Here is a 22602-nt window from a genome sequence, read left to right as displayed (position 1 = left end):
TTCGACGCCGTATCCGACTACTGTCCGTTTAAGTTAGGGTTACCATACCGTGCTTATTTTTAAGATTTGTGCTTATTTTTGGGTTCAGTCTTAGATAACACAAATGTGCTTATTTCTAAGAAACGTGCTTATTTGAGAGTTGTGTGCTTAGTTTGTCTTATTTTAGTTTTTAAAAGCGTTCTTTATCAATTCTTTTATCATCGACGTCAGAGTGAGAGACTTCATTTATTTATATTTACCTAGTTCTTTAACTCAGATTATAACAACAATGCATTAATTTGCATAATAGCAATGGATTGTGATTGTTTATTCTAAATCTAAAAAGTAAATTGTAGCCTATATAAGTGGGATAGCTTGCTTTAGCAATCAAGTAAACTGTCGGCAGTCATTTGTGTCAGTACAGACAAAATGTTTTTGAGAGAATGAGTCTGCATAAAGCACGTTTTTGTGATAAACGTGAAAATGCATTTTCCAATGCTAATGTCAAACAAAGGCGAAAGCAAAAGAGCTACGATCATTGCTGTTATTGTGATTGTGAAATCAGCCCAGTGTCTATGGAAAAAACAATGTTACTACAAAAAAATTGCTTGAAGCATTACAGTAAATTATTCTATAAACAATTTTATTACAAGCCAAACTCCGCCAAGTGAACTAAACTTAACTACCATACAGGGTCAGCTCCAGGCGTTTCTTACTGCCATGCACCACGGTTTAAAACAGGGCTCGGCAACCTACGGCAGCCCGGACCCGGTCCGCCAGAGAAAGTCATCCGGCCCGCGGCCTGTTTTACAAGCTGGACAGTGGAGAACTTACTGAGTTTGGTTTGGCCCGCGACTAGAAAAAGGTTGCCGATCCCTGTTTTAAAAACTTGTACGCGCGCTGTACAGGTGTGCTCCGACGCAAAAAAGTTGACAAAGGTTGCATTAAATAAGAATGATTAACTTGCCAATTTCAATCAAATAAACGCTTTTTTTCGCGCTTCGCGCGATTAAGCCACGTTTTGCGCATTCCTAAATAGCTGTTTTTCAAGTTTTTATTTTATTTCATAACGTTATTCCTTGAAAGCTTGGATGTCACCCCCGGAATCCTGGATCTGCCCCTGGTCTTTAGTAGCGTGCTTATTTTTTGGTCTGAGCAGATGGTAACCCTGGTTTAAGTGGTAGCTTTGGTAAAACCAGGTTTGTTCCTAAATAACATACGCGAAAAAAAACTTTTCTTCTTTTTTTGTTTTTGTAATTGTCGTTTTTGAGGTTCATCTGTTGCTCTTTGTTGTATGGGGATTCATTAGAATCAAGAAATTGACGATTCAAGTATGGGCGAAATATACATTCCTTTTAAAAAAATGTCTGATCCTGATTTAACTCTGTTTTTTAAGCCTGGAGTTTTATTGTTTACTGTATGATTATACAATGGAGCCATGGTACATTGCTGTACTGACGGCCCTATTGTGTGTGTCCCATCGACGCAGTGAATTAATTAACGTTCCTTACAAAGAATCTATATTTTTTGAACATCAATCATTCTGGCTACTGTGTAAGCGTGGTCATCGCCCACGTGAAAATCGCGTCCGGCCGCTACACAACAATTTCCTTGTATAACTGTTCGACATTCTAGTTTTTCTTGACAACATCAACTTGTCTATTTACAGTCAGCTATTGTGGCGCTATAAAAGAAAAAGCCTTAGTATAACTCGCGTTAGTATGAGTGTTTGATGATTGCATTAATGTCAGCTCGATTTGGAGTAAATGTACATCAATACACGAAATATACCAGGACATACAGCTAGTCACCGTTTGCTTTTTTTTGACGAGCTGGATGCCAACCGATCGGGAGGCCCTTCGTGCAAGAATGTAATATACCACATCAATTATGGATGGCATTTATGATGACAAAAACCTCAACTTTGCGTTGATCAAGTTTCGAGGTGCGAGATCGTAAAAAATAGGGGGGTGCTTTGCTTCCAGAATGTGAATTTCATATTGCAATTTTCTTCTGCGCTTGTCTTTTTAAGTAGGACAGGTTCTTACCACATCTCTTGCCGTACAAGAGAATTGTCTTGATGACAATAGCACCAAGTCGCCACCAAGGGCCTACTTTTCGCTATACCAGGGCGAAATCACGGTCAAAGAGGCGTCGGCCAACATCTAGAACCGATTCGAGAATGCAAATAAAGAGCAAAAGAAGCTCTACACTTAATCCACATGCCATCGGAAATAGACGACGCCGTTACCTATTTGAAGCCTTGTTGGGCGTTGTTGCGTAACCTCAAGCGCCTTATAGCTTGGTTTTGTGTTTCTAAGCGCCCACCAATGTTTCATCAGACTTAGCCACCTGTAATTTACCACTGCAGTAATATCTTCGGCGTTTTCCACCTAACCTAACTCCCAAATAGAAGTTATACATAAATTTGTATGCCAACTATATACCAATCCTACAAACTGTTCGACGCTGTCATGTAAACTTGAGGTTCTTCGAGTTTTATTCGGTATTTATCACACTATGATAATAAGGACATTGTCACCGTAACAATGCGCCGTGTTAGTTTTTTTAAACAGAAAAATAGCCAAAGTTTCACCACTGCTACCAGGTCAAATCGCTTATTTATTGGTTTAATTCCGCCTACCAATAAGGCAACATGTTCGTACAAAGTGTGCAATATACGCCTGTCATGCATACTCGTAGAGCGTTAGTGTTGTGAATTCATGATACTTGTTGGTACGGTCGCCAAACAATGAACTTTAATTTTCGCATTGCATACTGGTGGCTCCGTTACATGCTAGTAAGTGTTGTAAATCATGCGCACGGAATCATAAAAGAAAGCTGGTGCATCCGCACTCACGATTTCAGGCGGTTTCGCAGCAAAAGAAGCCAGTGATCATAAAGGCAGATAATGTATCAGATGTGTGCAATTTTCCCATTTAGTTGCTCATTTTGATTGCTTTGTTTACAGCGTCAAGTTGACCCATAAATAACTATTGTTGCGCCAATAGCATGGGTTCTGCCCTCTCGAAACGGCGAGCGGCAAGAAACGCCAAGATATTATCCAAACTCATCGACAAGCAGCTGCAAATGGATGAAATAGCGGAGAGAAAGAAACGCAAGATTCTGCTGCTTGGCTCTGAAAGATCAGGAAAGAGCACTTTTGTCAAACAGATGAAGATTTTGTATCAAGGCGGCTTCACAGAGTCAGAGCGAATGGACTTCAGGCAAGTTGTGTTCGCTAACATTATTCAATCTATGTTTTCCATCTTGAAAGCGATGGAATCGCTCTCGATTCAGTTCGGTGAACCGGATCGTGTTGACGATGGCAAGAAAATTAGAGCTGCCGCATCGCAAATCAAAGATATCGACTTGACAACAGACATTGGCGCGTCTTTGAAGCTACTCTGGGCTGACGAAGGCGTAAAAGAATGCTACAGTCGCTCGCGGGAGTATCAGCTCAACGACTCCGCCGCCTATTACATGGATGAGCTTGACAGGTTGTGCGAGTCAACGTACATCCCAACAGAGCAGGATGTTTTACGTGCAAGAGTAATGACGACAGGAATTATCGAGACAACCTTCGATTACAAGAACCTCAATTTTACGTTGATTGACGTCGGAGGTCAGCGATCCGAGCAAAATAAGTGGATCCATTGCTTCGAGGATGTGACCGCCATTATATTCTGCGTCGGCCTCTCCGCTTACGATCAGGTTCTTGCTGAAGACGAGGAGATGAACAGGATGCGGGAAAGTCTCAAGCTCTTCGAGTCGATCTGCAACAATCCCTTCTTCTCCAAGACCTCGATGATCCTCTTCTTGAACAAGAATGACCTCTTCGAGGAGAAGATCACAAAGTCGCCGCTGAAGATCTGCTTTCCGGAGTACGAAGGAGATGACGAGTACAACCAGGCGTCGGCTTACGTTCGCGAGCAGTTCGAGGACCAGAACAAGCACGGCAACCAGAAGGGGATCTACACTCACTTCACTTGCGCAACGGACACCGGCAACGTGTGCTTCGTATTCGACGCCGTGTCTGATTTGATTGTTGGTAATTTTCGCGGATATGGATGTTGTTTATTCTGATTTTATAAAAACGATTTAGGTTTCTTGAATATCAATAATATCGCCACTATGGCGTCACCACAAAAACCTTTTGTGACGTCACAGTGTTCTTCGTTCGATTGTTACGGCCAACTTTTGAAAATTTGTTTAATTCTATCAGCTTATATCAGGGATTCTTAAACTGGGGTCGATTGGCCCCTTTTGGGTCCGCGAAGTAAGTTTAGGGGGCCCATTAAGGCAACATTGAAATATTAGTACATATTTAAGAAGTTGTCCATTTTTCAAAGAAAAGTCTTAAATTAAAAATAAAACGGTTTAGCATTGAATGTATTTAGACACCATTTTACTTAAATTATTAGCATATTTCTGAAAGTCTATTTGTATTGTTATGTAAATTTATGGAAAACAATCTATCTATTTCTGAAGTCTATTTGATTGTGACGTTAATTTATGACGTCAGTTTTGAAAATTTATTTACTATCGTACTCCACGCGAAGCAAAAAAAACACTTTAGGAATCCGCGATAAAAAAAGTTGAAAAACGCCTGGCTTATATATTTACATGCAGTTAACTCGTACACTGTCGCAATAAATGTCTGTTAAAAAACGAAAACGATATGAACTGTAAACCATTTTGCATTTCTGGTCAACAGAAACGCTCATCGCACATTTCTGCCTTGTACCTCTCTTGTTTTAAAAACAGCGAAAAAATGACCAAAGTTTCACCACTGCTACCAGGTCAAATCGCTTATTTATTGGCTTGGTTTAATTCCGCCTACCAATAAGGCAACATGTTCGTACAAAGTGTGCAATATACGCCTGTCATGCATACTCGTAGAGCGTTAGTGTTGTGAATTCATCATGCTTGTTGGTACGGTCGCCAAACAATGAACTTTAATTTTCGCATTGCATACTGGTGGCTCCGTTACCTGCTAATAAGTGTTGTAAATCATGCTCACGGAGTCATGAAAGAAAGCTGGTGCATCCGCAGTCACGATTTCAGGCGGCTTTGCAGCAAAGGAAGCCAGTGATCATAAAGGCAGATAATGTATCAGATGTGTGCAATTTTCCCTTTTAGTTGCTCATTTTGATCGCTTCATTTACAGCGTCAAGTTGACCCATAAATAACTATTGTTGCGCGAATAGCATGGGTTCTGGCTTCTCGAAACGGCGAGCGGCAAGAAACGCCAAGAAGGTATCCAAACTTATCGACAAGCAGCTGAAACTTGATGAAATAGCGGCGAGAAAGAAACTCAAGATTATTGTGCTTGGCTCAGAAGGATCGGGAAAGAGCACTTTTGCCAAACAGATGAAGATTTTGTATCAAGGCGGCTTCACAGAGTCAGAGCGAATGGACTACAAGCAAGTTGTGTTCGCTAACACTGTTCAATCTATGTTGTCTATCTTGAAAGCGATGGAATCGCTCTCGATTCAGTTCGGTGAACCGGATCGTGTTGACGATGGCAAGAAAATCAGAGCCGCCGCATCGCAAATCAAAGATATCGACTTGACAAGAGACATTGGCGCGTCTTTGAAGCTACTCTGGGCTGACGAAGGCGTAAAAGAGTGCTGCAGTCGCTCGCGGGAGTATCTGCTCAACGACTCCGCCGCCTATTACATGGATGAGCTTGACAGGCTGTGCGAGTCAACGTACATCCCAACAGAGCAGGATGTTTTACGTACAAGAGTAAAGACGACAGGAATTGTCGAGACAACCTTCGATTACAAGAACCACAACTTTACTCTGATCGACGTCGGTGGTCAGCGATCCGAGAAAAAGAAGTGGATCCATTGCTTCCAGGATGTGACCGCCATCATATTCTGCGTCGGTCTTTCTGCTTACGATCAGGTTCTTGCTGAAGACGAGGAGACGAACAGGATGCGGGAAAGTCTCAAGCTCTTCGAGTCGATCTGCAACAATACCTTCTTCTCCAAGACCTCGATGATCCTCTTCTTGAACAAGAAGGACCTCTTCGAGGAGAAGATCACCAAGTCGCCGCTGAAGATCTGCTTTCCGGAGTACGAAGGAGATGACGAGTACAACCAGGCGTCGGATTACGTTCGCGAGCAGTTCGAAAACCAGAACAAGCACGGCGACCAGAAGGAGATCTACACTCACTTCACTTGCGCAACGGACACCGGCAACGTGCGCTTCGTATCCGACATCGTGTCTGATTTGATTAGTGGTAACTTTCCCAGATGTGTTTGTATCGAGGTTTCTTGAATATCAATTATATCGCCACTGTAGCGTCACCACAAAAACCTTCTGTGACGTCACAGTGTTCTTCGTACGATTATTACGACCAACTTTTGAAAATTTGTTTAATTCTATCAGCTTATATCAGGGGTTCTTAAACTGGGGTCGATTGGCCCCTTTGGGGTCCGCGAAGTAAGTTTAGGGGGCCCATTAAGGTAACATTGAAATATTAGTACATATTTAAGAAGTTGTCAATTTTTCAAAGAAAAGTCTTAAATTAAAAATAAAACGATTTAGCATTGAATGTATTTAGACACCATTTTACTTACATTGTTAGCATATTTCTGAAAGTGTATTTTTATTGTTTTGTAAATTTATTGAAAAAAATATACTTATTTCTGAAGTCTATTTGATTGTGACGTTAATTTGTGACGTCAGTTTTGAAAATTTCTTTACTATCGTACTCCACGCGAAGCAAAAAAAAAACACTTTAGGAATCCGCGATAAATAAAGTTGAAAAACGCCTGGCTTATATATTTACATGCAGTTAACTCGTACACTGTCGCAATAAATGTCTGTTAAAAAACGAAAACGATATTTTGCATTCTGGTCTACGAGAAACGCTCATCCCACATTTCTGCCTTGTACTTCTCTTTTTTTAAAAACAGCGAAAAAATGACCAAAGTTTCACCACTGCTACGAGGTCAAATCGCTTATTTATTGGTTTAATTCCGCCTACCAATAAGGCAACATATTCGTACAAAGTGTGCAATATACGCCTGTCATGCATACTCGTAGAGCGTTAGTGTTGTGAATTCATCATGCTTGTTGGTACGGTCGCCAAACAATGAACTTTAATTTTCGCATTGCATACTGGTGGCTCCATTACATGCTAGTAAGTGTTGTGAATCATGCTCACGGTATCATGAAAGAAAGCTGGTGCATCCGCAGTCACGATTTGAGGCGGCTTTGCAGCAACGGAAGCCAGTGATTATAATAAAGGCAGATAAGATGAATCAGATGTGTTCAAATTTCCCTTTTTAGTTGCTTATTTTGATCGCTTCATTTACATCGCCAGGTTGACCAATAAATAATTATTGTTGCGCGAATAGCATGGGTTGTGGCTTCTCGAAATGGCGAGCGGCAAGAAACGCCAAGAAGGTATCCAAACTCATCGACAAGCAGCTGAAACTGGACAAAATAGCGGCAGGAAAGAAACGCAAGATTCTGCTGCTTGGCGCAGAAAGATCAGGAAAGAGCACTTTTGCCAAACAGATGAAGATTTTGTATCAAGACGGCTTCTCTGAATCAGAGCGAATGGACTACAAGCAAGTTGTGTTCGCTAACACTGTTCAATCTATGTTTTCCCTCTTGATAGCGATGGAATCATTTTCGATCGCTTTCGGTGACGCGGAACGAGTCGATGACGCCGAGAAAATCAAAGCCATCGCCTCCCGAATTGACGATATTGACTTTACAACAGACATTGGTTCTTCTTTGAAGCTACTTTGGGCTGACAAGGGGGTAAAAGAATGCTACAGTCGCTCGCGGGAGTACCAGCTAAATGCCTCAGCCGCCTATTTCTTTGACGAGCTTGACAGGCTGTGCGAATCAACGTACATCCCAACAGAGCAGGATGTTTTACATACAAGAGTTAAGACGACAGGCTTCATAAAAACGACCTTCGAATACGAAAACCTCGAATTTACCCTAATTGAAGTCGCAAATCAGCGATCCAATAAAACGAAGTGGCTTCAATATTTCCAGGACGTGGCTGCCATTATATTTTTTGTGGATATTTCAGCTTACGATCACGTCTTTGCCGATAACGAAGAGACAAATCCAATGCGAGAAAGCCTCAAGCTCTGTGAGTCGATCTGCAACAAACCATTCTTCTCCAAGACTCTGAAGATCTTCTTCTTGAACAAGAATGACCTCTTCGAGGAGAAGATCACCAAGTCGCCGCTGAAGAACTGCTTCCCGGAGTACGAAGGAGAGGACGAGTACAGCCAGGCTCGCATGTACGTTCGCGAGCAGTTTGAAAAACAACTTAGACCTGGAGAAGAAGAGGATTTCTTATCTCTATCTCTATTTACGTGCATGACGGACGCCAACGTGCGCTACACGTCTCAAGACGTATATGATTGGATTAGTGGTACATTTTTCAAATGTAATTGTTGTGGAAATAGGAGTTGGAGATATCTTGAAATCTTAATTTTCTGTCTTCTGTGTCGGCCACCACTCGTGTAAAAACACATGCCCACTAACGTCACGACAGTAACTCCTGTGACGTCACACTGTTCGTCGTTCGATTTTTGGGGCCAACTTTAGAAAATTTGTTTGATTTAATCAGTGTACATGAAGCTAACTCGTCACTGTCGCAATGAATGACTACTTAAAAACGAAAATGATATAAAGTGACAACCATTTTGCATTTCTTGTCAACGAGAAACGATCATCGCATTTTTTCCGTCTTCTACATCCTTTGTCACGATTTCGTTCTATTTTAATTTGGCGGAAGTCATTATCTTAAAGACAGTTAAGTTGAGCTCTTATAGTGCTTTATTCTCTAAGATATGTTTGAATTGGTTGTAATGTTTTCGGTTTGAAAGGGCTCCTTAAAAAAGTAAGCAGTCCTTTAAACGAGGAATTGGCCTCAAGGGTTTTTGTATAGTTATTTATACAGCAACAAACGGCATAAATGGGATGTTTTGCTCAAAAGCTCGAATCAAAAGGAAAGCCAAGGTGGTGTCAAGAAACATCGACCAGCAGCTGAAGGAACGTCAGATTGAAATAAGACAAGAAGTCCAGCTTCTCCTGCTTGGCGCTGAAGAGTCGGGAAAGAGCACTTTTGCCAAGCAGATGCAAATCCTGCATCAAGGCGGCTTCTCTGGGTATGATTGGTGGGCATACAGAAAAGTTGTGTTCTCTAATACTCTTCAGTCGATGGTAGCCATCTTGAAAGCGATGGAATCGCTCTCGATTCCGTTCAGTGATGCCACACTCGTAAAGGACGCTAAGGAAATTATAGCCGCCGCATCGCAAATGGAGGACATTGACTTGACAACAGACATTGGCGCGTCTTTGAAGCTACTTTGGGCTGACGAAGGTGTAAAGGAATGCTACAGTCGCTCGCGGGAGTATCAGCTTAACGACTCCGCCGCATATTACATGGATGAGCTTGACAGGTTGTGCAAGTCAACGTACATCCCAACAGAGCAGGATGTGCTCCGTACAAGAGTAAAGACGACAGGAATTATGGAGACCGCCTTCAATTTCAAACAAGTTAAAGTCCGAATGATCGACGTCGGAGAACAGCGAACCGAGAAAAGGAAGTGGATTCATTACTTTGAGGAAGCGGTCATATTCTTTTTCGTTGATCTTTCCAGCTATGATCAGTTTATTGCCGAGGACAAAGAGACGAACAAGATGCGAGAAAGCCTCAAGCTCTTTGAGACGATCTGCAACGAGCCTCAATTTCGCTCGTCACGGATTGTCCTCTTCTTAAACAAAAAGGACATCTTCCGAAAGAAGATCACCAAATCGCCGCTGAAGATCTGCTTCCCGGAGTACGAAGGAGAGGACGAGTACAATGAAGCGTCGGAATACGTTCGTGAACAGTTTGAAGGGCAGAAAAGCCAGGACAGCCGAATGGACATCGTTGCTGATTTGTTGTGCGCTACGGATACTGGCAACGTTCGTCGAGTATTTGAAACCGTTTCGCGCGTTTTCACGTTTCATTGTATGTGTTGCTACTTGGGTTAAAAGCTGTTTTGTCGATGACTCGACATAGTGCGTTTTTGCTCTCAACTTGTTTGTTTTTTTAATAAGTTGTAGCGTACCGTATGATGTTAAGTTGCAGACTTTTCTAACTTATTCATTAAAGTTGTAAGATAAGCATAGGCTGAGCGCCATGTAGTTTTATGTTGGAGTTCATCACCAGACCTTAAATCCAGACTAGGACAAATAGTTTTTTTAGCTTTTAAAAATTACATTTGAATTAAAATTAGAGCATTTTATTTTTTCAAATTAGATTAGAATTAGATCGTTTTAGTTTTCTTGAATTAAATTCAAATTAGAGCTATCGAATTCGAATTTTAACTAGAATTTGAATTACAATTAGGCTGCATTTATATGTTCACAATCAATTCAATTTAATCCAAATTATTCTAACAGAATTTGAATGGTATATATAGGTGTGCTGTTGTTATGCCTTTTAGCATAGCCTATGCTTTCAGCCTGTAAAAATTACCCAAAAGTCGTTCCAACCAAATGGTTAATTTAAATTCTTTGTTTTGGCTGAGAGACTAACAATTCCGCTGGACATCATTTTCGGGGAAAACCGACTAGTTTAGAACTAGAATTAGAGCACCCAAGCAATTCACAAAGTAGATTAGACGTAGATTTAGTCGCATTTTGCCCTCACTGAATTAGAAAACTAGAAATATCTAGTTGACCAACTCTGCTCGAATCTGCCAAGTGATACTAATAACAAACTTCTCAACGCAAAAATGGCCCTGTTTTGAGAAGGACAGTTCCAAGACATGAAAATGATTTTCAACTCGGATCGCTTACAATTGTATACGGTTTGTTTTAAAATGTCCGAAAAAATCTTTTCAAGCGTTACAAATGCATTGTTAATAGGTGATACATCTTTCGACCTAATTGGATTTATTAAGACAGTGGTGAAACATTCGAAAAACACATATCATAGAAACGTTTAAAAAAATTAGGTTTTCAAATTTAATGTAAAAAAGGGTTAACGCTTTCAAAAAAATGCAGTAGTTTATATGCTTTCCAGCGAATGTCGAATAGAGCGATTTAAAACTCATTGGTTGTCGCGCTTGACTGCGCAAGCAACGCTACAACCATCTCGAGAGGCGTCCCGGTGTTATTGTTCAAATTTGAAGTTCGTCTGGCAGCTTTCTCTCGTGTTTCTTGCCGCAAAGAAAGCGCCATATTTTTGTACTCGCGCCCTTTGCGGTTCTCAAACGGTCGGGCAAAAAGGTTAATGCGTGCTATTCGGATTAAGCGCGAACACTGAAGTGCGTTTTTTCGTTGTGGCCCTACATAACAACAAACCACTGAATCGAGAAAATGTGTCCTTTACATTTGCGTCTATAGCGCACATTATATGTGTGAAGAGAATTTACCTCGCACATACACATCCTAAATGTTTGTGTTTGCCTGAGAGCGCGTTGTCGCACAATTTTTCTCGCCACAAAATTGTCGGCTTGCAGCTTTTGTGTTTATCCACCGGGACACTTTGGGGGTTTTGCAATTTCGCGTGAAAGAAAAAAGGAACAAAATCAAACCCGTTTCACCTTGTATAAACATTGACAGTTTATGATAAGAAATCAGTTGCTCGGTATTTGTTTGTGGAAAACCATGTACAGTAATATAATTTCATTTCCTTTGCAGAAAAGTCACCTATATATATATTTTTTGCTGAGTGTTTAAATATACGTTTATCCGAATTACCTAACAAACTAAAAATGTGTTCTCAAAAAAACTTTCTGTCACTGGCCCAAACTGATAACACAACCAGCAGGCCCTTATTGCAAAATAGTAAAGTTAATATCTCACTGTGGCCTCTGTTTTGTTGTAGTTTGTGGCATTTGGTAAATTTCTAAAAATTGACATTTTGGACATACTGATAGCCTTTCTGCACGACAAGAAAACTTGTACGATAGTACGTGGTATGTCATAATAAAAGACCCTACTTGCCGGAAAAGAATAACATTATTTGTGAAAGGTTATGTCTGGCGTTTAATTTCGATGCAACATGATGGTTCCAGTTTTTTATTTTTTCTTTAAAAAAATGCACGTGGACTTCTTTTCTCCAGAACTGTTTCAATGTTTTTACCGCGATGAGGCGAAAAGTCCACAAGCGCATTCCGTACAGTTCAGGTCAGTGTCGTAACATCAGATTCAACGTGTGGAAAATAGCTGGCCACTGGACAGGAGTCCATATTGATCAACTTACTCTGTAAGCTCGCGAAATGCTCGTCTGACAGAAATCTTCTGACAGGGGGGTAGCGTATAAAAATCACTCGTAACTCGATTGTGTTTTAACCTTTTTCTGTCCGATGACGCTAGCTTTACGGTCAAATTTACGAGGGCCTGACCCGATGGCTTGCTTTTCCTCAGACGCCAATACGATGAAATGTGCTATTAGCCCGTGCTTTGAATTGCGGCGGTTTCCGAATTTCATTAGCGCCCTTCAGCGTGTTTCGTCTGCCATTCCACAACGCGCTTTAAGTGCTGCCAAATTCACTTCTAGTTGTAAACTTTTTGGCAGTGTTGTAAACAAGCCATTTGTGAAATGACTTAAGTCCATTTGTAAAATGACTTAGGTATCCTTAAGTAATTGCAAAAAGCAGCAAGTCAAGTCCCTGTCAAAGTCATTAGTTGCTCAAGTCAAGTCATTGTTATAGCAAGTCATGTACAACTAAAACTACTAATATAATAATAAAACGATTAAATTGGTAAACTCTTCCGATTATGAGCAATAACTGAAATAAAAAATAACAAAAAATAACATTTAGCGACCTAATCGTTTTAATTGCAAAACTTGAAATAAATAGTTGACTTTTGTAATAAAAAAAAATTTGTCACAATGACTTAAGTCTAAGTTAAGTCATTTGGCTAAAAACTTAAGTCAAGTCAAGTGATTTTTCCTAAACGACTTAAGTCAAGTCAAGTGATTTTTCCTAAACGACTTAAGTCAAGTCAAGTGATTTGAAAACAGCGACTTAAATGCATTTTAGTCGAGTGATTGATTTAAGTCATTACAACACTGCTTTATAATGGCTAGGAACGTAAAACGCGGGGGCTGCTCTGTATACAGCCCGTAGTACATATTTTCTGGTAAACAAAACAGAGCATTGTATATTGAAATACCATCTTGGGTATTGTAACAAAAAGTATGTGAGGTTATAGGTCAGTAGCTTTTTATTCTTATATGGCGTTTGTCCGAGACCGAATAATTTGAAAACGAAAATTTCACATGCATTTTAAGCACCACGCCCCTTTTTGGAGTTTTATGCAATGAACAATACGGACGTCATATAGAGTTCGATTCCTTATAGGAGGCTTGAAAAACACTTTTACTTTTTGTCCGCATATATGAGGAAGCGCTAAGCCGTGTTATCGCACGATTGTAACACAAGGCGTGGTATGACTGATACCTGCTTAAATACCCGCACGTACACTATATGATAACGTTCAGTATGCACCAATGCACACAGGCCATTTAATAAAACCTTGTAGTGTAAAAAGAGCTTGCAGTTGGGCTTCATTAAACCTATAACATTTTCTGTAGATAAACAAAATTCCGGTTGCTAAACATCTTCTTTGTGAAAAATTTGGCAATTGTTTGAAGTATTTCCCATTATCTAATTGTTTTATATCGGAATTGGAAAAATCTATTTCGACAGATATCAAAAACGACTTGTATGAGACAATTGTGTTTAATTGGTGGTTAGTATAATTAAAACTTTAGTGAAAATCAGACAACCTAATAGCGGAAGTAACCAATAAGAATCAAAATGCTTTAAAATCGTGAATTATCCTATATTTCTTATTTAGTTTTGAAGTAAAACGACCAACCACTGGTTTGTTTTAGAAAGTAATGGCATCAACATCTAATTATGGCATCAACATCTAATTACGTTAGGCTGCAGTCGCATTTCCCTTGCTAAACCTTGTCTTATTTAAAATTGCCTAAATATGGGGTTGGTCATTTCTGTTTTCGATTCGCTTCTTGTTCAATTGAATCGTTTAGCAGCCGCTGGAATTGTACCGAACAACCCGGAAACGATCTGTGTATTTGCCGCTACCCCACGCTTTTTCGTTTCGTTGGTTCGATCTATTTTCGTTGTTGACTGAAGCAAAATGCTACCTCTTCGTCAAAACGTGAACAGCTTGCGGGATTTCCTGTTACCGGTTTAAAACCACTTCCAGCGCAAGACTTCTGCTCTTGGTAGGTTTGCTTTTGTGCAATAGAATCTGCCTGATACCGATCACGCAGCACTACAACATCCCACCGTCGAATTTGTGAATGGCGCTTTACGTATATTGATGAGTTTTCGTTTAACACGGCCACCTGTTGAAAAAATAGTTTTTTTTTTTTTTTATTGATTTAACGACAATCAGGTGGCAGTCTTACGACTGAAGAAAACCTTTTGTCGCGACAACAATTACAGCGAGTAACAAACAATTTTAAGGAACAACACGTAATAAATTAATGCTGGACACTGGAAAGAAATTGCATCAAAATCTACGAGAAGCTAACAAAAAGTCATGTACAGCGTTAAATAAAATGAGAGATTCAGACCAAATTAAATCAGGATGTCCAAACAGAATGTAATTCAACAAAGTAGTATTAGACAAGGAAAACAACGCAGTCGGTGACATTACAGAATTATCGACAAACAGAGAACATATTTGCGCTCATTAAAACGGACCTTTCGGCGGTTAATAGTGGCCACTCAAAAAATAGTTTTAAAGCTACATTGCCACCGCTTTATTCATCGTCGAGAGTAAAACTACCAATCATGTAAAGTTAAGAGTGGGTACGTTTTCAATGAAGTGTAACTATAGAATTGACCGATTGTTAACCCGGATAATATATATCGCTCATTTTCAGAACTTACACCTCCTACTGTTTTTCCCTTTATCAGTACGTGGGAAAATTTGTCACTCTAGGCGTGAAGTACCCTGTTAATTTTATCAGTTCGCTAAAGTTAGATAAACAAGAAAAGGAACAATCTTTTAGGAGTTTCTAATTGGAATAAAGCAAGAGCGTTCGGGTCAATCTCTAAAACCTCTAATAGGCAAAGCGAGAATGCCGTGTCACAAACAACTTGTATTGCGAGTTTCCGTTACAAAATCAAACGAGCTTGTAGTTTTTGACCGAAGTTATGTCACAACCGCTATGTCGGTTCAACAGCTACGCACATGTTCTCTTTTTCCCAGGACTACAATACTTCCTCCTTTTGCGTTATCCTTCCGCCACGTCACTTCCTGTTGCAAATTTAATTTAGGGGAAAAACAAGCGGTCCCCATCGAATATCGGACAGCCTTGGGGACACGACACTTTCTGAAAAAAAAGAAAACAGTTATTGTTTGGCTCAAATAAAGCTTTGAAAACCTAATAATTAAGTTGTATCCATATTGAGTTAGTACTAGCTGTTTGCCTTCAAGAACGACATTCTTGCGAAATTTCGATTCAGGCCATTTGTTTTTATCCTATAGAATGAGAGCGTTGGCTGAGCAGGTCTTAAATCCCGATGGTCCTGCAAAAGCCTCATTCAGCTTAGGCCAGTGTTTCGCAACCTTTTTTGGCTTGCGGCACCCTACAGAAATTATAAATAGTTCGCGGCACCCTTGCTGTTGAGTGGTTAACTGTAACGTTACAATACGCGAGATTAAAACAGCACATTAACTGCGCAACAAGGTTGAACAAATCTTTTTAATTATTGACATTTTTATCGTACACAAAAATTTGTATTAAGAAGCTCATCAATGGAGAAAAACGTGGAATCCTAAAGAATTTGAAATATTTCTCGGCACTCTTGAGCGTTAGAAATGGCACCCTAGACTCCTAGAGTGCCGCGGCATCCCGATTGAGAGCAACTGATCTATAGGCTAATGGCCGGATGCCCTCGTTGCAAGTCCAAATCCGACGAAATGGAGCGCGTCGTGAGAGCATCTCCAAATGTGGTCGCATTTGGAAAGCCATCGAATCGCAATTAAACGAGATGCGCCCGCGATTGGTTAGCGGACCTTCGACCGCCCGACTTTATCCCTTGTTTCCGATTCCAATCGCGTCCCACTTTCCCACGCTCAAAGGCCGAGCTCGCGCGTGACGTCACGTTTTGTGACGACAGCTCTTCGCTTTGACCTTGCGCCGACAGGACACGCGACGCCACCGCGACTATTTTTGGTCAGAGGCGGAACGAAGAGGCTTTTAATTCAGGACGCGCGTTTGTCAAGTCCGACTTTATTTTCAGCCGTTATTGGTGTTATGGTTAATGCGAGTTTGGCTCAAAATATTGAGTGAAACGTTTTTCAATGCGATAATTTATGAAAAATCACGGCGAACATTCGACCTTCTTCGCTTTTGTCTGATGCGTTAGAATCGTTGCCGTCACCCTCTTCGCATGAGTGATTTTCCTCGCCGAACAGCACTGACAAAAAATGGTAGTAATAATGCATCCCTTTAGACCCCTAAAATTAAAAAAAAAAAATTTGAGGTTACGAACTCCAGACGAACTAACTAAAAACTGCAAAAAAAGTATATTTAAGATATTGTGTCATGTCGAACATTCGCTTAGCTTTGGAAACAAGAGCTTATCGCTACTTTTCTCTTCAGATACGGTCTTTCTTAGACCTGGCGATACGAGCAGAACCGGACATTCTTTTTAACTCTATATATAAATTTTATAAATTTCAGTTCGGCGACTCATCCCAGTTTAGGGAGACAACGCTGATCGAAACAGCTGCACCAATTGCTAAGAATAGCTGCACCTTGTCTAGCGTAAATCATCTTTTTATGACAGAACAAAACCTTCCGCTAAACAATCCCAAGAAAACACAAGCCTATAACCCTGAAGAATTAAAGCACACACCTGAACACAAAAATACTTGTTGCACAAAACACAACTCTAAAATTTCCCCTTCCACCTGATTCATTCCCCTTTTTTAATTTTTACCCAGTATTCTGTTACGATTATATGTTTTTGTTTCGCCGCCCCCAAACTCCCCCTCTCTATGGTATCCATGAGGTGCCACCAGTTGAACCAAAAAGACAAATTATGCCGGGGCCCATCTGCTTTTGCTTGAGGAAATACGAAAAGAAACAGGCCACCATACGTGGTACCTATAGCCGCAGCTTATCGTCCTTAAGGAATTGACAAACTATATTTACCCAATTGTTTGAACGCTTGAAGAAATGTCCTATCATTATAGGGTTCAATGAGAGGGGAAAAAATTCTCCCTATTTGTCATTTTACCTGCTCGTTGTGAGACGTATGTCTTCTCAAGTTGGAACGACTCGTTCTATGTTTTTTCGGTTGACTTGCCTCGAAAAACCGCGATATGCCAAAACAGCATAAGGATAAGGTTATTTGGGGTTGAAAACGTGCCAAAAAGCCGAGAACCATTGTTGCATCGCTTATAAAAAGCAAAGGAGTTTGTACGTGCCATTAAGCGCAACACGAACTTGTAATGTCAAAAGAAAATCATCAGGCTGGTCGAGAGGTTGTCCTTTTCCTTTGGATCGTCATTTATTCTAGCTATGGCAGTGGTTCTCAGACTGTCCGCCTAGAAATAATCTAAAAGGCTGTTGTGCGACACTTTTGGAGTTTTTTGTAGAGGCCGTCGAGCAAACATGGGAGACTGGAATGTACACCATACAGGGCCAACGGATGATATTAAGGTTTTAACTTGCTGCCTTGTCGTGTAATGAGGGTGGCTTGGCATTAGTTTTCCACATTTTTTAGGGGAACATTTTGTAGGGATAGGGTGCTGTCGTTTGGTTTCATTTTCTCAGTATGTCACAAGCTAAAAACAGCAAACATACTGAGTTACGGCTTTGTATAGTGCGCCATACCTGTACGTTATCGTTGCATCGCTTACCTAATTGCGCACGCATCCGCGATCGCGGCTGGTAGTGATTAATGCACGCAGCGGTCGTAGCGCGCACGAATACAGAATTATACATCAGCAGAGGTATTGTAAACTACGCCATGATTGCACATCAAGCAGACCCCGCGTTAACTCGCTTTCCATCGCTTTTGTGTTATTACCTTTTTTGTTTGTTTTTACCAAAATCATTGATTCAACCTTGGTGATATTTTTGTTGCTCCATAGACTCAACAGCCTTGGCAGAGATGCAAGACAAGTATTATTCTGAAAATGCAATCGAAAATAAAATTTACTGTAAAAAACAACGACACATAATTAATCTGTTCTTTTTTGCTTGTTGTGGTTTTGGCTTATACTCTCTTGTCAGCTGCCCACTACTTCAAGACCCCAAAATAGTGGTTATACAGGTTTGATATTGGGTATTTTTGGGATGTCCGATGCTTGACATTTTATTCCAATACCGATACCCGGATTTTGGGCAAAAAAGTCGGATCAATTTTTTTCAAACGATTGTTTCTCCGACTTTTGTTTCGTTCGGCACGTGTGTGTGTGAAAGGGTGTGCGCGCTTTACTTCTCGCGCAAATGCCCCTACCGACACACGCACAGACGCACGCGCACACGTTTATAATGTGCGCATTATGTAAAAGTGAATAGACGTGCGCGCTTGGCAGGTCATCGATTGTGACTAACCGCATTTCTCGTTTTGATTTTTCTGCCATCCGACGAAGTTGCTTTTTTTCTGCAAAAATACCACGTCATTCAACTTATCTGACACCAACCATCACGTGTTGCGCTATCGCGGTTACTTTACGTTTTAAACATGATTCTTTTATAGGCATAACTTTAATCCTTGTTCTTTTTTGCGTTTGTCAACCAATAGCGTTTTTAACACAGTGGTGCAAACTACTGTAACAAGCTAGTCGTATATAATGGTAAAGCTCAGGATAAACTATTAAAGCATCAGTGCTTCCTGACCAGTGGGTCGCGAAGCATTTCTAAATATTACAGTTTTCTATTAGAGCGGGAAATTATTGCATTACTGTTACGTAACATTTATGCAATAATGTCGTACTTAATGCTTAAATGTGTTGTGTCGCATTTAATATTTCAGAACGTAATGTTGGGAAGCACTGTATTAAAGTATATTATCGCGCATTTCTGCTTTACCCCGTGGCCAGTTTTCATAAACGCCATGAAAAGCGATGTAAATTTGTTCGTTTGCAATGGACATTTGACTGTTTTTTTTTGTTGTTGTTCTACTGCCAAATGCAAATCACACTTTACGTTCATGTCGCGTTTACCGACTTCCAGAAGCGATTAATTACGTAAAGTATGTCCTGTGGTTGGAAGTGCGAAAGCGAAAAGTAAATCCAGTGATGGGTCAGGCGTTTTTTTCTTGTAAACCCAAATGGAACCAAACAAATCGTGGCGAGCTATATGGAATTGTTGTTTAACTTCAATTTAAGTAAAATTTTGCGTGGTTATATTTATTTTTAATTAGTCTACAATAACATTCAAACTGCTGGCTGGCCCACGGGCCGCAGTTTAGTTACGTCACCATGGATGGTTTATTATGGCGTCAGGTTAAGCTCGTACTTTTATGTTACTTTGTCAAAAAAATTTAACTATTAAGCACACTGCAAGAATCGAACTATACTCCAATGAATAAAATCGTTAAAGAAAAGTCGTTTCTTTCAACGTGAAATGTCTTTCTCGGCCGCCTTCATATTTGCATTTGAAGCAAGCATTTAACGCCGAATGACTCGACGTGAAATTTCACGTCAAGAACCCATCGACAGAGGAAAAGGTCTTATCTTATAGAGCATGGGTTCTTAAACTTGGGTTCATGAATTCCTTGGGGGTACGTGAACTAGTTTCAGGGGGTCAATGAGGGCCTAATTGAAATGTTAGCGTAAAGAAGTAGTCATTTTTTAAATAAAAGAGTTAAAAAAAAATCAAACGTTTATGCACTCAATATATTTATAGGCTCCATTTCACTTTTACATTTTTTGTACCAGAAACAGTAAATTTCAGAAGTCCATTCATATTGTGACGTAAATTACGGCGTCATCTCTTAAAATTCTTGCCTGGTTCATGCGAAGCAAAAAAAAGTTAAGGGATCCGCGGTAAATTTTTTTTCAAGAATCCCTGTCTTAGAGCGTCACCTAGCCTTTTACGTCATTCCTTGCCTGGAAACCAAGTGAAATTTGCTGACACTCTTATCTGCTTGGGAGCATAATGGTTGGAGGTTGTAGTAAGACGTAATAAGAATATCAAAGCCCATACAGAAGTAGGTATCATTTTGAACGTTTCGAATAACTCTTTATTCATTTTCAACATAGAGAGAAGTCACTGATGGTAAGTGTATATATAATGCTAAGGCAGACGTCAGAAAGAAGGAAACGTGGAGAGATACACTATCTAAACCGGGTGTGCGGCGATTAGAAGGTAGGTCTCCGATAGCAGATAAGGCCATCCACGTGATCAGATGTTAAAAAGATAGAGTGGTATAGAATCTATCTGCTTGGATTATAAAAAAAATAAGTGGTTATTTAAAAAAACTCATTTACATTTAATGTAAAACTGATAAAAACGTTTCTTGTTGACGCGCTTCACCGCCCTGGAATCACATTTTGCTCTTTGTAAGTTGAGTGTTCCTAATTTATCAATAGGAGCTAACTTTGTTGGGGACTGCTTCCGATATCCAATACCAAGTGGAAAAGCCACGTACAAAATTCAGAATGGCCGAGAGGTGCCTTTTCCAAAAGTGCTGCCTTCCATTGCCTTTGAAATGTGGGCGTTGTCGTATAGGACAGCCATAGAAGCTGTCAGAGCTAAATGGCATCATGACTTGTGCTCTGCATCTGATGTGAACGCACTAGACGTTTGACACTTGCAATTGCACGACTCCGTGATGGCTCGGGTCCACATGTCGATTTTGAAAAGGTCGCGCCCGTTATACCGTTACCTATAATAATCAAATGTAATAAATTGCAAAGCCAAAAAGGTCGAGTAGATCGACGTCATCTTGATTAAGACGTTTCGATACGAGCTTGTATCATCTTCAGTCAATTTTTCTGAAAAGTTATCTGTCTCACCTTGGCAAATCTTCGTGTCAGTTGAACGATAAGCTTTTCGTGGACTGATAGCGTCGTTTGGTAATGCTAATTTTTTACGGGTGTCGAATTGTCTGTGTCGCATTCGGCATTGTACATTCGATGATATTTTTGCGAAAAAAATGGCATCATAAAAACCTAGGTATTTGAAACATCCGAAACGAATGGAAATGACGTGATGATGTCGCTTTTTTGTAATTATTTTGTACTGTTATACCTTGACACAATTTCGTCGCCTCACGCTGTGAATATCCTTAAATTATTTAACAACAATCGGCCATTTTTATTTCTTGAGTTTAGGAGGAGCAGAACTTGAAAGAATAATCGAGTGTCAATATTTCGTATAATTGCAGCTACGCGGCGTGCATGTAGTATTTAGACAACACTATGGAAAACACATAAGAGTCGGTTAACAAAAGGTGCCTTGTGTATTGAGGACACTTACCAAATATACCTAGCTAATTTACCTTGGCTTGGGAAATTAACTTGAACGCTTTGTGTGTTAAGCGTTGGCGTAATAGGCGACGAGGATTTTAATAGCTTTGGTTTGCTAATATATATAAAATTATTATCCATAGCGATTTATGGGAATGTGATGGCTTTATTTTCAATTGCAAATTGCTAGGAGTGCGGAAAGTCTAATTATAAGCATTAAAAAGCATACATTCATGACTTGATTGGAAAATGATTTTCTGGTCATGTCAACCTGCCTGGGGTAGCGAAACGAAACGAAGACAGATTTATAGCAATACCGTTTACCTGTTGCCCTCAGAACGCAACATACATGCATTCTATAAACTTTAAACAATCAACCACCAAGTTGAACATTTACTCCGCGTTTCACGCCCCTTAATCAGCCAACATCTACCTATCTGCACATCAATCGAAAACTTAATTTTGTAGTTTTTTATCCACTCGAACCAAACTTATCCAACAATTCCCATCGTTTTAAACATTTGAGTGCAAATCTCCATTTTATAACAGTCGTCTGTTCGTATCGCGCCCCCTTCGTATAATTTATTTATACTGCTACTCCGTTTTCTAAAAGCATGCTTTATAGCCACAAAGCCCAGGTCCTTTCACTGTTACTTTTAATATCAAACAAAACTGCATTCTACATCCAGGGTTTTAAGACGGATACAAACAGTTAACACAAGGCGCAAATGAGCATTTAAAATGCATAAACGGCGGTCGTTAGTAGAGATAGAACAATACACCGGTTCACCGATATTTTGCTTCTAGCGATATATCGATATGGCAAATGTTGGCCGATATTTCACTATGAAAATATGATATAGTTTTTCTTTAACATCAAACAAATTTCCTATTTTTTGGCAAGCATTGTTTTGTTTAATATCATGCAAAACATTATTTTTATACATATAGGTAGATAAACTAAAATGATATTTTGATTTCCTTTCAATTGGTTCAAATTTTGACTATATTACAGGTAGAAACATCGATATCGGTTGACAAAAACTAAAAAAATCGGGTATCGGTCTGAAAAGTGACATCGGTCGATCTCTAATCGATAGTAAGGTTCTCTAAGTGAATCCTTACCTTTGTACTAACAAAATGTAGCACGCTTTGGCG

The 22602-nt window shown here is 40.0% G+C and overlaps 1 protein-coding gene and 4 pseudogenes across 2 annotated transcripts in view; all 5 read left to right on the top strand.

Moving 5' to 3' along the window:
* The window catches only part of LOC146166670 (guanine nucleotide-binding protein G(i) subunit alpha pseudogene), a 32807-nt pseudogene extending 28742 nt beyond the window's left edge, over positions 1 to 4065 (top strand). Inside the window, exon 2 of the transcript XR_014501352.1 lies at positions 2951 to 4065. The product of XR_014501352.1 is annotated as a guanine nucleotide-binding protein G(i) subunit alpha pseudogene (transcript). The remainder of the gene's footprint in view (positions 1 to 2950) is intronic.
* LOC146166666 (BCAS3 microtubule associated cell migration factor-like) overlaps positions 1 to 22602 on the top strand; it is an 86874-nt gene that overhangs the window by 47765 nt on the left and 16507 nt on the right. The gene's annotated exons all lie outside the window — the stretch shown is intronic.
* LOC146166669 (guanine nucleotide-binding protein G(i) subunit alpha pseudogene) lies at positions 5188 to 7014 on the top strand (annotated as a pseudogene).
* Positions 7231 to 8490, top strand: LOC146166668 (guanine nucleotide-binding protein G(i) subunit alpha pseudogene; annotated as a pseudogene).
* Positions 8947 to 10031, top strand: LOC146166667 (guanine nucleotide-binding protein G(i) subunit alpha pseudogene; annotated as a pseudogene).

The sequence above is a fragment of the Ascidiella aspersa genome, chromosome 1, assembly GCF_963924565.1.
Source record: "Ascidiella aspersa chromosome 1, kaAscAspe10.2, whole genome shotgun sequence".
Taxonomy (NCBI): Eukaryota; Metazoa; Chordata; class Ascidiacea; order Phlebobranchia; family Ascidiidae; genus Ascidiella; species Ascidiella aspersa.
The sequence above is the reverse complement of the archived record's forward strand: the minus strand, read 5'-3'. Positions and strand labels throughout refer to the sequence as shown.